The sequence below is a fragment of the Phyllopteryx taeniolatus genome, chromosome 8, assembly GCF_024500385.1.
Source record: "Phyllopteryx taeniolatus isolate TA_2022b chromosome 8, UOR_Ptae_1.2, whole genome shotgun sequence".
Classification (NCBI taxonomy): domain Eukaryota; kingdom Metazoa; phylum Chordata; class Actinopteri; order Syngnathiformes; family Syngnathidae; genus Phyllopteryx; species Phyllopteryx taeniolatus.
In genome coordinates this window covers 29,826,361-29,835,000 of record NC_084509.1, presented here as the reverse complement: position 1 = coordinate 29,835,000, position 8,640 = coordinate 29,826,361, and the positions used below count along the sequence as shown (strand labels likewise).

The 8,640-nt window shown below is 42.6% G+C and overlaps 1 protein-coding gene across 6 annotated transcripts in view; it reads right to left on the bottom strand.

Moving 5' to 3' along the window:
* The window catches only part of appbp2 (amyloid beta precursor protein (cytoplasmic tail) binding protein 2), a 75,116-nt gene that overhangs the window by 45,823 nt on the left and 20,653 nt on the right, over nucleotides 1–8,640 (bottom strand). The gene's annotated exons all lie outside the window — the stretch shown is intronic.

The following is an 8,640-nucleotide window of genomic DNA, read 5'->3' as shown; positions in this document are numbered from 1 at the left end:
CATTTCCAACTACTTCGACATTTTGCAATTTGTTGCCAGTGTATTCCGGTGTGTTTAATGATTTCATCTATCAATCTACTTTTAGGTCTTTGCCGTGGTCGCTTTGTGTCCAGTGGTATCAAATTGATAGTTTCCGTGGTCCACCTTTTGTTCGCTCTTTGGGCAACGTGGCCAGCCCATTTCCATTTAAGGCTTTTTATTTTTTTTAATGATGTCGGTAACTCGTGTCTGCTGTCTTATCCAACGTTTCCTGTTGCGAATGCTTATTTTCAACATTTGGGGTTCCATGTTCCTTTGGGTTACACATAGTATTTGTATACCTTTGGCATTCGTCGTCCAAGTTTCACTGCCGTAAGTGAGGACTAGTCAAATACATTGATCGAAAACTTTTCTTTTCAAGCAAATGGGAAGATTGTTCTTGAATAAAACACTAAGTCTTCCATAACCCTGTGAGGCAAGCTTTATGCGGCGTTCAACTTCAGTGCTTGTATTTCCATTCACTGTTACAAGTTGGCCTAAATAGATTTAGTTGTCGACGGCGTCGAGGACATAGTCCTCCATTTTGATATCTTTTTGTGGACAGTAACGATTGAACATGACCTTCGTTTTGCTTTTGTTCATTTTCAGACCTGAGCGACGGCTTTCTAACTGTAATTCCTGAATATGACGCTGCAGTTGATCAGCATCGTAGGAGAATAAAATTATGTCCTCTGCAAAACGAAGATGATTCAAATAAGCGACGTTAATTTTTAGTCCTCCTTTTTTCCCAATTGAGCTCTTCAAGGCAAGCTGTAAATCGCTTCGGAGACAGTGTGTCGCCTTGCCTGACCCCTTTTCCGAGACTTATTCGCACTCTTTCATCATAAATTCGTATTGAACCTGAAGAACCGTTGTATATTGATTGTAGAATGCTGATATAGGTCGGCTCTATCCCTTGATTTACTAGAGCCTGCAGTATCGAAGTGGTGGTGACTTGAGTCAAACGCTTTTTCATAGTCGATGAAGGCCACACACAGAGGCATTTCGTACTCGTGTCGTTCGATTCTTTGTTGAACTGTCTGTATGTGGTCCATAGTATTAAAACTGCTACAAAAACCCGTTGTTCTATCGGCTGTGCTTCACTGAGTTTGATTCCAATTCGTTTGTCCAATATCTTTGCAAAGACTATAAATCGTTGACAGCAGGCTTATTGGCTTAAGTCCATTTTATCGCCTTATTTATGTAGCAAAATGAATTCTGCGTCTTTCCATGTCGGCGGTACTTCTTGCAAGTCCAAGCAGCGTTGAAATAGTTTTACAAGGATCTTTTGTTCCCTCCTGCTCTAAGCATTTCAACAGAAATTTCATCCAGACCACAAGCTTTTCCGACCTTAAGTGAATTAATCGCATTTTCAACCTCTTCATTCAGGATACATGGAACTGGGTCTCCTTCTAGCTTTCCAGTAATCATTCAGCGAGGGTCACTGTATAGCTTTGTATTAAATTCTTTAACTCGTTGTAAGATTTCTTGGCGGCTGTGACATATCGTTCCATCTTCCATTTTCAAACCAACAATTATTTTCTTGTGGCGAATTAATACACGTTTTACGTTTTTTATTCCGTGTCCCGCTTCAATGCTGCCCTATGGAGGGCACAAGTCAGTGCAAACTCTAGGCCGGTCCCAAGCCCGGATAAATGCAGAGGGTTGCGTCAGGAAGGGCATCCGGCTTAAAACTTTGCCAAACAAATATGAGCGTTCATCCAAAGAATTCCATACTGGATCGGTCGTGGCCCGGGTTAACAACGTCCGCCACCGGCACCGTCAACCTGCGGGTCGCCGTTGGAAATTCAGCTACTGTGGGTCGAAGTCAAAGAAGAAGAAGAGGTGGAAAGCGGGTTCTTCGGCAGAAAGAGAAGAGGAAAGCACAGAGCCTAGAACTGAATGCAGGGACTTTGAATGTTGGGACTATGACAGGAAAATCTCAGGGGTTGGTTGACATGATTATTAGGAGAAAGGTTGATATATTGTGTGTCCAGGAGACCAGGTGGAAAGGCAGTAAGGCTAGAAGTTTAGGGGCAGGGTTTAAATTATTTTACCATGGTGTAGATGGGAAGAGAAATGGAGTTGGGGTTATTTTAAAAGAAGATTTGGCCAAGAATGTCTTGGAGGTGAAAAGAGTATTAGATCGAGTGATGAGGCTGAAACTTGAAATTGAGGGTATTATGTGTAATGTGATTAGTGGCTATGCCCCACAGGTAGGATGTGACCTAGAGGTGAAAGAGAAATTCTGGAAGGAACTCGACTAAATAGTTCTGAGCATCCCAGACAGAGAGAGAGTCGTAATTGGTGCAGATTGTAATGGACATGTTGGTGAAGGTAATTGGGGTGATGAAGAAGTGATGGGTAAGTACGGCATCCAGGAAAGGAACTTGGAGGGACAGATGGTGGTAGACTTTGCAACAAGGATGCCAATGGCTGTAGTGAACACTTTTTTCCAGGAGAGGCACAAACATAGGGTGACCTGCTTAAGCCAGTACATGTCCAGGCTGAAGTTTGCTCGAGAGCATTTGGATGATCCAGAAAAGGATTGGGAGAATCTCATATGGTCAGATGAAACCAAAATAGAACTTTTTGGTAAAAACTCAACTTGTCGTGTTTGGAGGAGAAAGAATCCTGAGTTGCATCCAAAAAACACCATACCTACTGTGAAGCATGGGGGTGGAAACATCATGCTTTGGGGCTGTTTTTCTGCAAAGGGACCAGGACGACTGATGTGTAAAGGAAAGAATGACTGGGGCCATTTATCGTTAGATTTTGAGTGAAAACCTCCTTCCATCAGCAAGGGCATTGAAGATGAAACGTGGCTAGGTCTTTCATCAGCATGACAATGATCCCAAACACACCGCCCGGGCAACGAAGGAGTGGCTACGTAAGAAGCATTTCAAGGTCCTGGATTGGCCTAGCCAGTCTCCCATCTCAACCCCATAGAAAATCTTTGGAGCGAGTTGAAAGCATGTGTTGCCCAGTGACAGCCCCAAAACATCACTGCTCGAGAGAAGATCTGCATGGAGGAATGGGCCAAAACCACCAGCAGCAACAGTGTGTGAAAACCTTGTGAAGAATTACAGAAAATGTTTCACCTGTCATTGCTAACAAAGGGTATATAACAAAGTACTGAGATTAACTTTTGTGATTGACCAAATACTAATTTTCCACCATAATTTGCTAATAAATTCTTTAAAAGGGTTTAGGGTTAGGTTAGATTTTTTTCCCCTCATTTTGTCTCTCATAGGTGAGGTATACATATGATGACAATTACAGGCCTCTCTCATCTTTTTAAGTGGGAGAATTTGCACAATCGGTGGCTGACTAAATACTTTTTTGCCCCACTGTAACTCGTGATGGGGTACCGTTTCCTCTCTTTGCAAACATTTCTTTCTTTTTTGTAATAAAATCCTACAAAGACAAGATTGCGTGCCAACTTATTCTGTTAGAAAAAGATTTGCCAAAACATGGTGTACTGAGCAACAGACATCAAACAGGTCGGCCAAGGGTATCAACAGCAGCTCATGACAGAAACATTGTGAGAGCTGTGAAGAAACACCCAAAGAGAACAGTTAGTGACATCACTGCCAACCTCCATAGGGCAGGGTGAAGGTATCACGATCCCCTGTTCAAAGAATTCTTTGAGAAAATAAATATACAGGCTTTACCACAAGATGCAAACAACTCATCAGCAAAAAGAATCGGAAGGCCAGATTGGATTTATCAAAGAAGGACAGAGATGAGCCACAAAAGGTTTGGAACAAAGTTTGATGGAGTGATGAGACCAAGATTAACCTCTTCCAAAGTATGGAGAAAGCAAGGCTCAAAACACATGCTCGTCTGTGAAGCATGGTGGAGGTAATGTCATGGCTTGGGCTTGCATGGCTGCTTCTGGAACGGGCTCGCTAGTCTTTATTGATGATGTAACTCATGATGATAGCAGCAGAATGAATTCTGAAGTCTGCAAAACCATTTTGTCAGGCAATTTACAGAAAAATGCATCCAAACTAATCAGGAGAAGCTTCCACATACAACAAGACAATGACCCAAAACACACTGCCAACAAAACAAAGAAATTCATCAGTGAGAAAAAGTCGAAGGTCTTACTCTGGCCAAGTCAATCACAGGACCTTAACCTAATAGAGCATGCATTTGACCTCCTGAAGAGGAGACTGAAGGGAGAAACCTCCAGAAACAAAGAAGAACTGAAAGAGGCCACAGTAAAGGCCTGGAAAAGCATTTCAAATGAAGAATGCAACAGTCTGGTGAAGTCAACGGGTCGCAGGCTTGATGCAGTTATTGCAAGTAAGGGTTATGCCACCAAATATTTAATGTTATTCACTTTAATTAAACTTAATATCATCTGTTCCGCCAGCACGGTGGACAACTGGTTACCACATCTGCCTACCACATCTGCCTCACAGTTCTGGGGACCGGGATTCAAATCCCGACCCCGCCTGTGTGGAGTTTGCATGTTCTCCCCGTGCCTGGGTGGGTTTTCTTCGGGCACTCCGGTTTCCTCCCACATCCCAAAAACATGCGTGGAAAGTTGATTGAAGACTCTAAATTGCCCGTAGGCGTAAATGTGAGTGTGAATGGTTGTTTGTTTCTATGTGCCCTGCGATTGGCTGGCGACCGGTTCAGGGTATACCCCGCCTCTCGCCCGATAGGGATAGGCTCCAGCAGCCCGCGACTCTAGTGAGGTTAAACGGTAAAAAAACTGGATGGATGTCTCTTCCAATACTTTTGCTCATGAAATACAAGCTGGAATTCTGAACTTTTGCCTCATATTGGTCTTTTGATCTGAAACCCTAAAGTCTTTAGGATGAAACAAATCAGAATCAAAGGAATTTAACTTGTCGTTCCAATACCAGCAATGATATTTGTTTGTTTGCATCATATAGTTTATGACTTTTGAGATCTTGAGGTCTTTATCTTATTTTTAGGGGTGTAACAATTCATTTTAACAACGATTCGATTTGCATCACGATTCGTGGTTGCCGATTTGATTCAAGTACAATATTGTTTCATCTAGAACGACTGAATCCGAAACTATTCAGTGGCTTGAAATCGATTCGGTACCTTTTTGCCAAAAATTCAACGAGTGTGACTGTTAAATAAATGCCTGGATATTGGACAGTGCAAGTGAAATTTCCTAAATTACATTGGTTTCTTATAAATATATCAGGTTAAATACAAACTATTAACAACCATTAATAGCAAATGCATTTACACTTTAGTTGAATGAAGGGCAAGTAACATCTTTTCGGGTTGGATTAACACGAGGTTTACTTGCTAATTCTGATTTTGTTTTTCAACATAGAAATAATACAAATGTTACCAATAAACACTTACTGTAATTGAACACAATCTACAATGGGTACGGAAAGTATTCAGACCACCTTAAATTTTTCAAGGTTATATTGCAGCCATTTTCAAAAATCATTTAAGTTCACTTTATTCCTCATTAACGTACACACAGCACTCCATATTGCCAGAAAAAAAATGGAATTGTTGAAATTTTTGCAGATTTATTAAAAAAGAAACATTTAAATATCACACAGCCATAAGTATTCAGACCCTTTGCTGTGACACTCATATTTAACTCGGGTGCTGTCCATTTCTTCTGATCATCCTTGAGATGGTTCTCCACCTTCATTGGAGTCCAGCTGTGTTTGATTATACTGATTGGACTTGATTAAGAAGGTCACATATCTGTTTATATAAGACCTTACAGCTCACAGTGCATGTCAGAATCAGAATCATCTTTATTTGCCAAGTATGTCCAAAACACACAAGGAATTTGTCTCCGGTAGTTGGAGCCGCTCGAGTACGACAACAGACAAGAGTTCGCCTCTTCCATCCTTGCGGGTGTCTACATTACTCCCCAGGCTGACATGAACGCCGCACTGCTAACGCTCACTGAACAACTAAACGAAATTGAGAGGAAAAAAAAAAAAAAAAAAAAAGCACCCAGATTTACCCCTCATTATTCTTGGGGACTTTAACAAAGCTAAACTAAACCACGAACACCCTTAATACACACACAGCACATTGACTGTGCTGCCAGGCAAAACAACATTCTAGACCACTGCTATACCACGCTATCACCCGCGCAGCTCTGGGCTCGTCTGATCACTGCTTAATTGACTTAATACAAACATAAAAGGTACAAACTTATATGTGTGAAGCCTCTGGTGAAAACGGTGAAGAAGTGGACCAATGAAGCAAAGATAGAACTTGAAGGCTGTTTAGACTGCACAGACTGGAATGTCTTTGAAACTTCAACTGGCAGCCTGGATGAATATTGTATATATTATACATATTATGAATACAGTGTCACATCCTATATCAGTTTGTGTGAAGATGTACAGCGGCTGAAATACGTATTTAACACGTCACCATTTTTCTCACTAAATATACTTCCAAAGGTGCTATTGACATGAACATTTCACCAGATGTTGGGAACAACCCAAGTAATCCATACTGTAGCGTAAATTAGTTGAATGAAAATGTAATTAATTTTGAGGATAAAATAAGATGGAAGCGACGCCTGCGTTACTTCCGGTTTTGCGTAATTTTAAATTAGTGTTATAAATCAAGTTATTTTATCTCGTAAAAGGGGCACCACGTCACTTTATACGTGGATAAAATTTAGGGAAAGTGACGATAAACCTTTTGATCAGTCTCGTTATCTGATGGTTGCTACAATTTCTGAAATCTTGCCAAGAGTTCTTGACGGCCAGAGGTTTCTTTCCTCGAACCCAAACACAATGCAGGTAGTGAATTTTATGGAAAATTTAATAATCTAACATGGGGAATCTACAGGGAAGCAATACAGAAAAACACAAAACAAACAAAGTACAGACGAACATTGGCAAAGGAAACTGACTTGTGATGTGAGATTGGTAGTGAGCATGGGGTGTCAAAGCGTATAGCTGGAATTCCTGTTCTCGCTAGTTTAAAACCCAAATATGTACTACTCTGTACTTTTAGTAGACCGCAAATTTGACTTGCGTGTGTTGACCAATTCAGGCAGGCGGGTCGACCTTCCGGGGGTTGGCAAGAGCGCTCACGAGGGATGGTTTGCAGGAAAAGGAAGCAAAGAGAAAAAGACACACTTCAAGTGCAGGTGGTCCGTCGCGCTGGCAGTGGCAATGCTTGCCACGCAGTCAGGGGAAACTCGCACCGAAATTCCTTCCCAACGGAGCCTCGTCCGTAAACTGCTCCAAACCCAAAAGGGTGGCTTTGGGGATCTGGTAGGTGCTCCCTGCGGTCCACGCTTGGTAGCATGGCAAGGAAGTTCACTGTCTCCCAGCCTCCGCCACCTCGTGGTGAGGTTGGGGTTCCCCGGGCTGGGTCAGGCTTTCGGCAGGTGGAACAACGCGCACACCGCGCCGCTAGAATTGCATTTCATCTTAGTATAATTTGTGGTTTAAAACCAGTGGAATAAAATATTAATTATTGGATTTAAGATAACGAGACCATTGTTCCGCTTTGCATTGTCCCACGCCCATCCTCTCTAATCCCCGTAACGAATGTTTCAATTGTTTGTGTATGTTGAGAACACGAATATTTGCAAAGTGCCATTTGTGTGGTGTGAAACATTTCATCTGGTTTAGTTGACAACAGATTCGACATCAGACATTCAAGTTTGCAGAAATACAGTCACTCGGGGCGTTCATGTAAAGTTCTTAAAAAATTAGATTCCAGTCAAGTCCAGTGAAGACTGTGGTTAGTGAACCCGCGTTTGCAGCGCCCCCCCGGCACCTTGTCCCGGGTTATGCCTCTTCAGGCCGGCTGGTGGTGGAAGTTAATTAATTTAGCATTCTGGTGTGAAAACAGATGTCTTTTGTCTCAGCTTTGATGCTCCTGGTGCTGGTAATTCACTTCATGTCGGCGTGCAAAACCAGTTTCTGTGTCTCACTTTGATACTCCTGGCTTGTAATTCACTTAGCGTCTGTATGCAAAGTTGAATCTCGCCACTCCGTGGTCATCTAACTCGGCGGGGAGAGCGGCGGTAGCCTGAGACTGGGGCGCTGGATGTCATCTTTTAATGGAGTGTCCGTTACATATCCCCCCTTCGTCGGCTTGATCCGGCTTGATGGCGGATCTAGGCGATGTCTCATTGGAAGATGGCACAGGTTGGCAGGAACACACACAACAATGCAGTTACCAAAGTACATTAGTGCATATCCCCCACCACCTCACCTTATGGCTATAACAGTTGTTCATGGCAACTTCTTACTTAAGGTCAGCCTATATGTGGATATAGGTGTCGGTGTCAGGATTGACATGTGTGAAGGTGTGTCTATTGGGATGGCAGTGAGACCAGTAATTCGGGGCAGGGGCGAAGCTAAAACTAAAAAAAAGGGTAAATAACTAGGTGTAGAGTTCTCAGTAAAAGTCAAACAAAACAAAAACAAAATGAGAAAACAAGGCTCTACGGAGGAGAAAGGAAGAGGAAAAAAAGGGCACTTGGCACGTAGGGGCCACAGCGGTCGGCTGTAGAACCCGACACATCAATCAAGGAGAGGGAAGGTGCCACGTAGAGGTTCTAATATTGGGGATCGCTGAATCCTAGTCTAGATTCAAAAGGGGGTAGAGAGGTCGGGG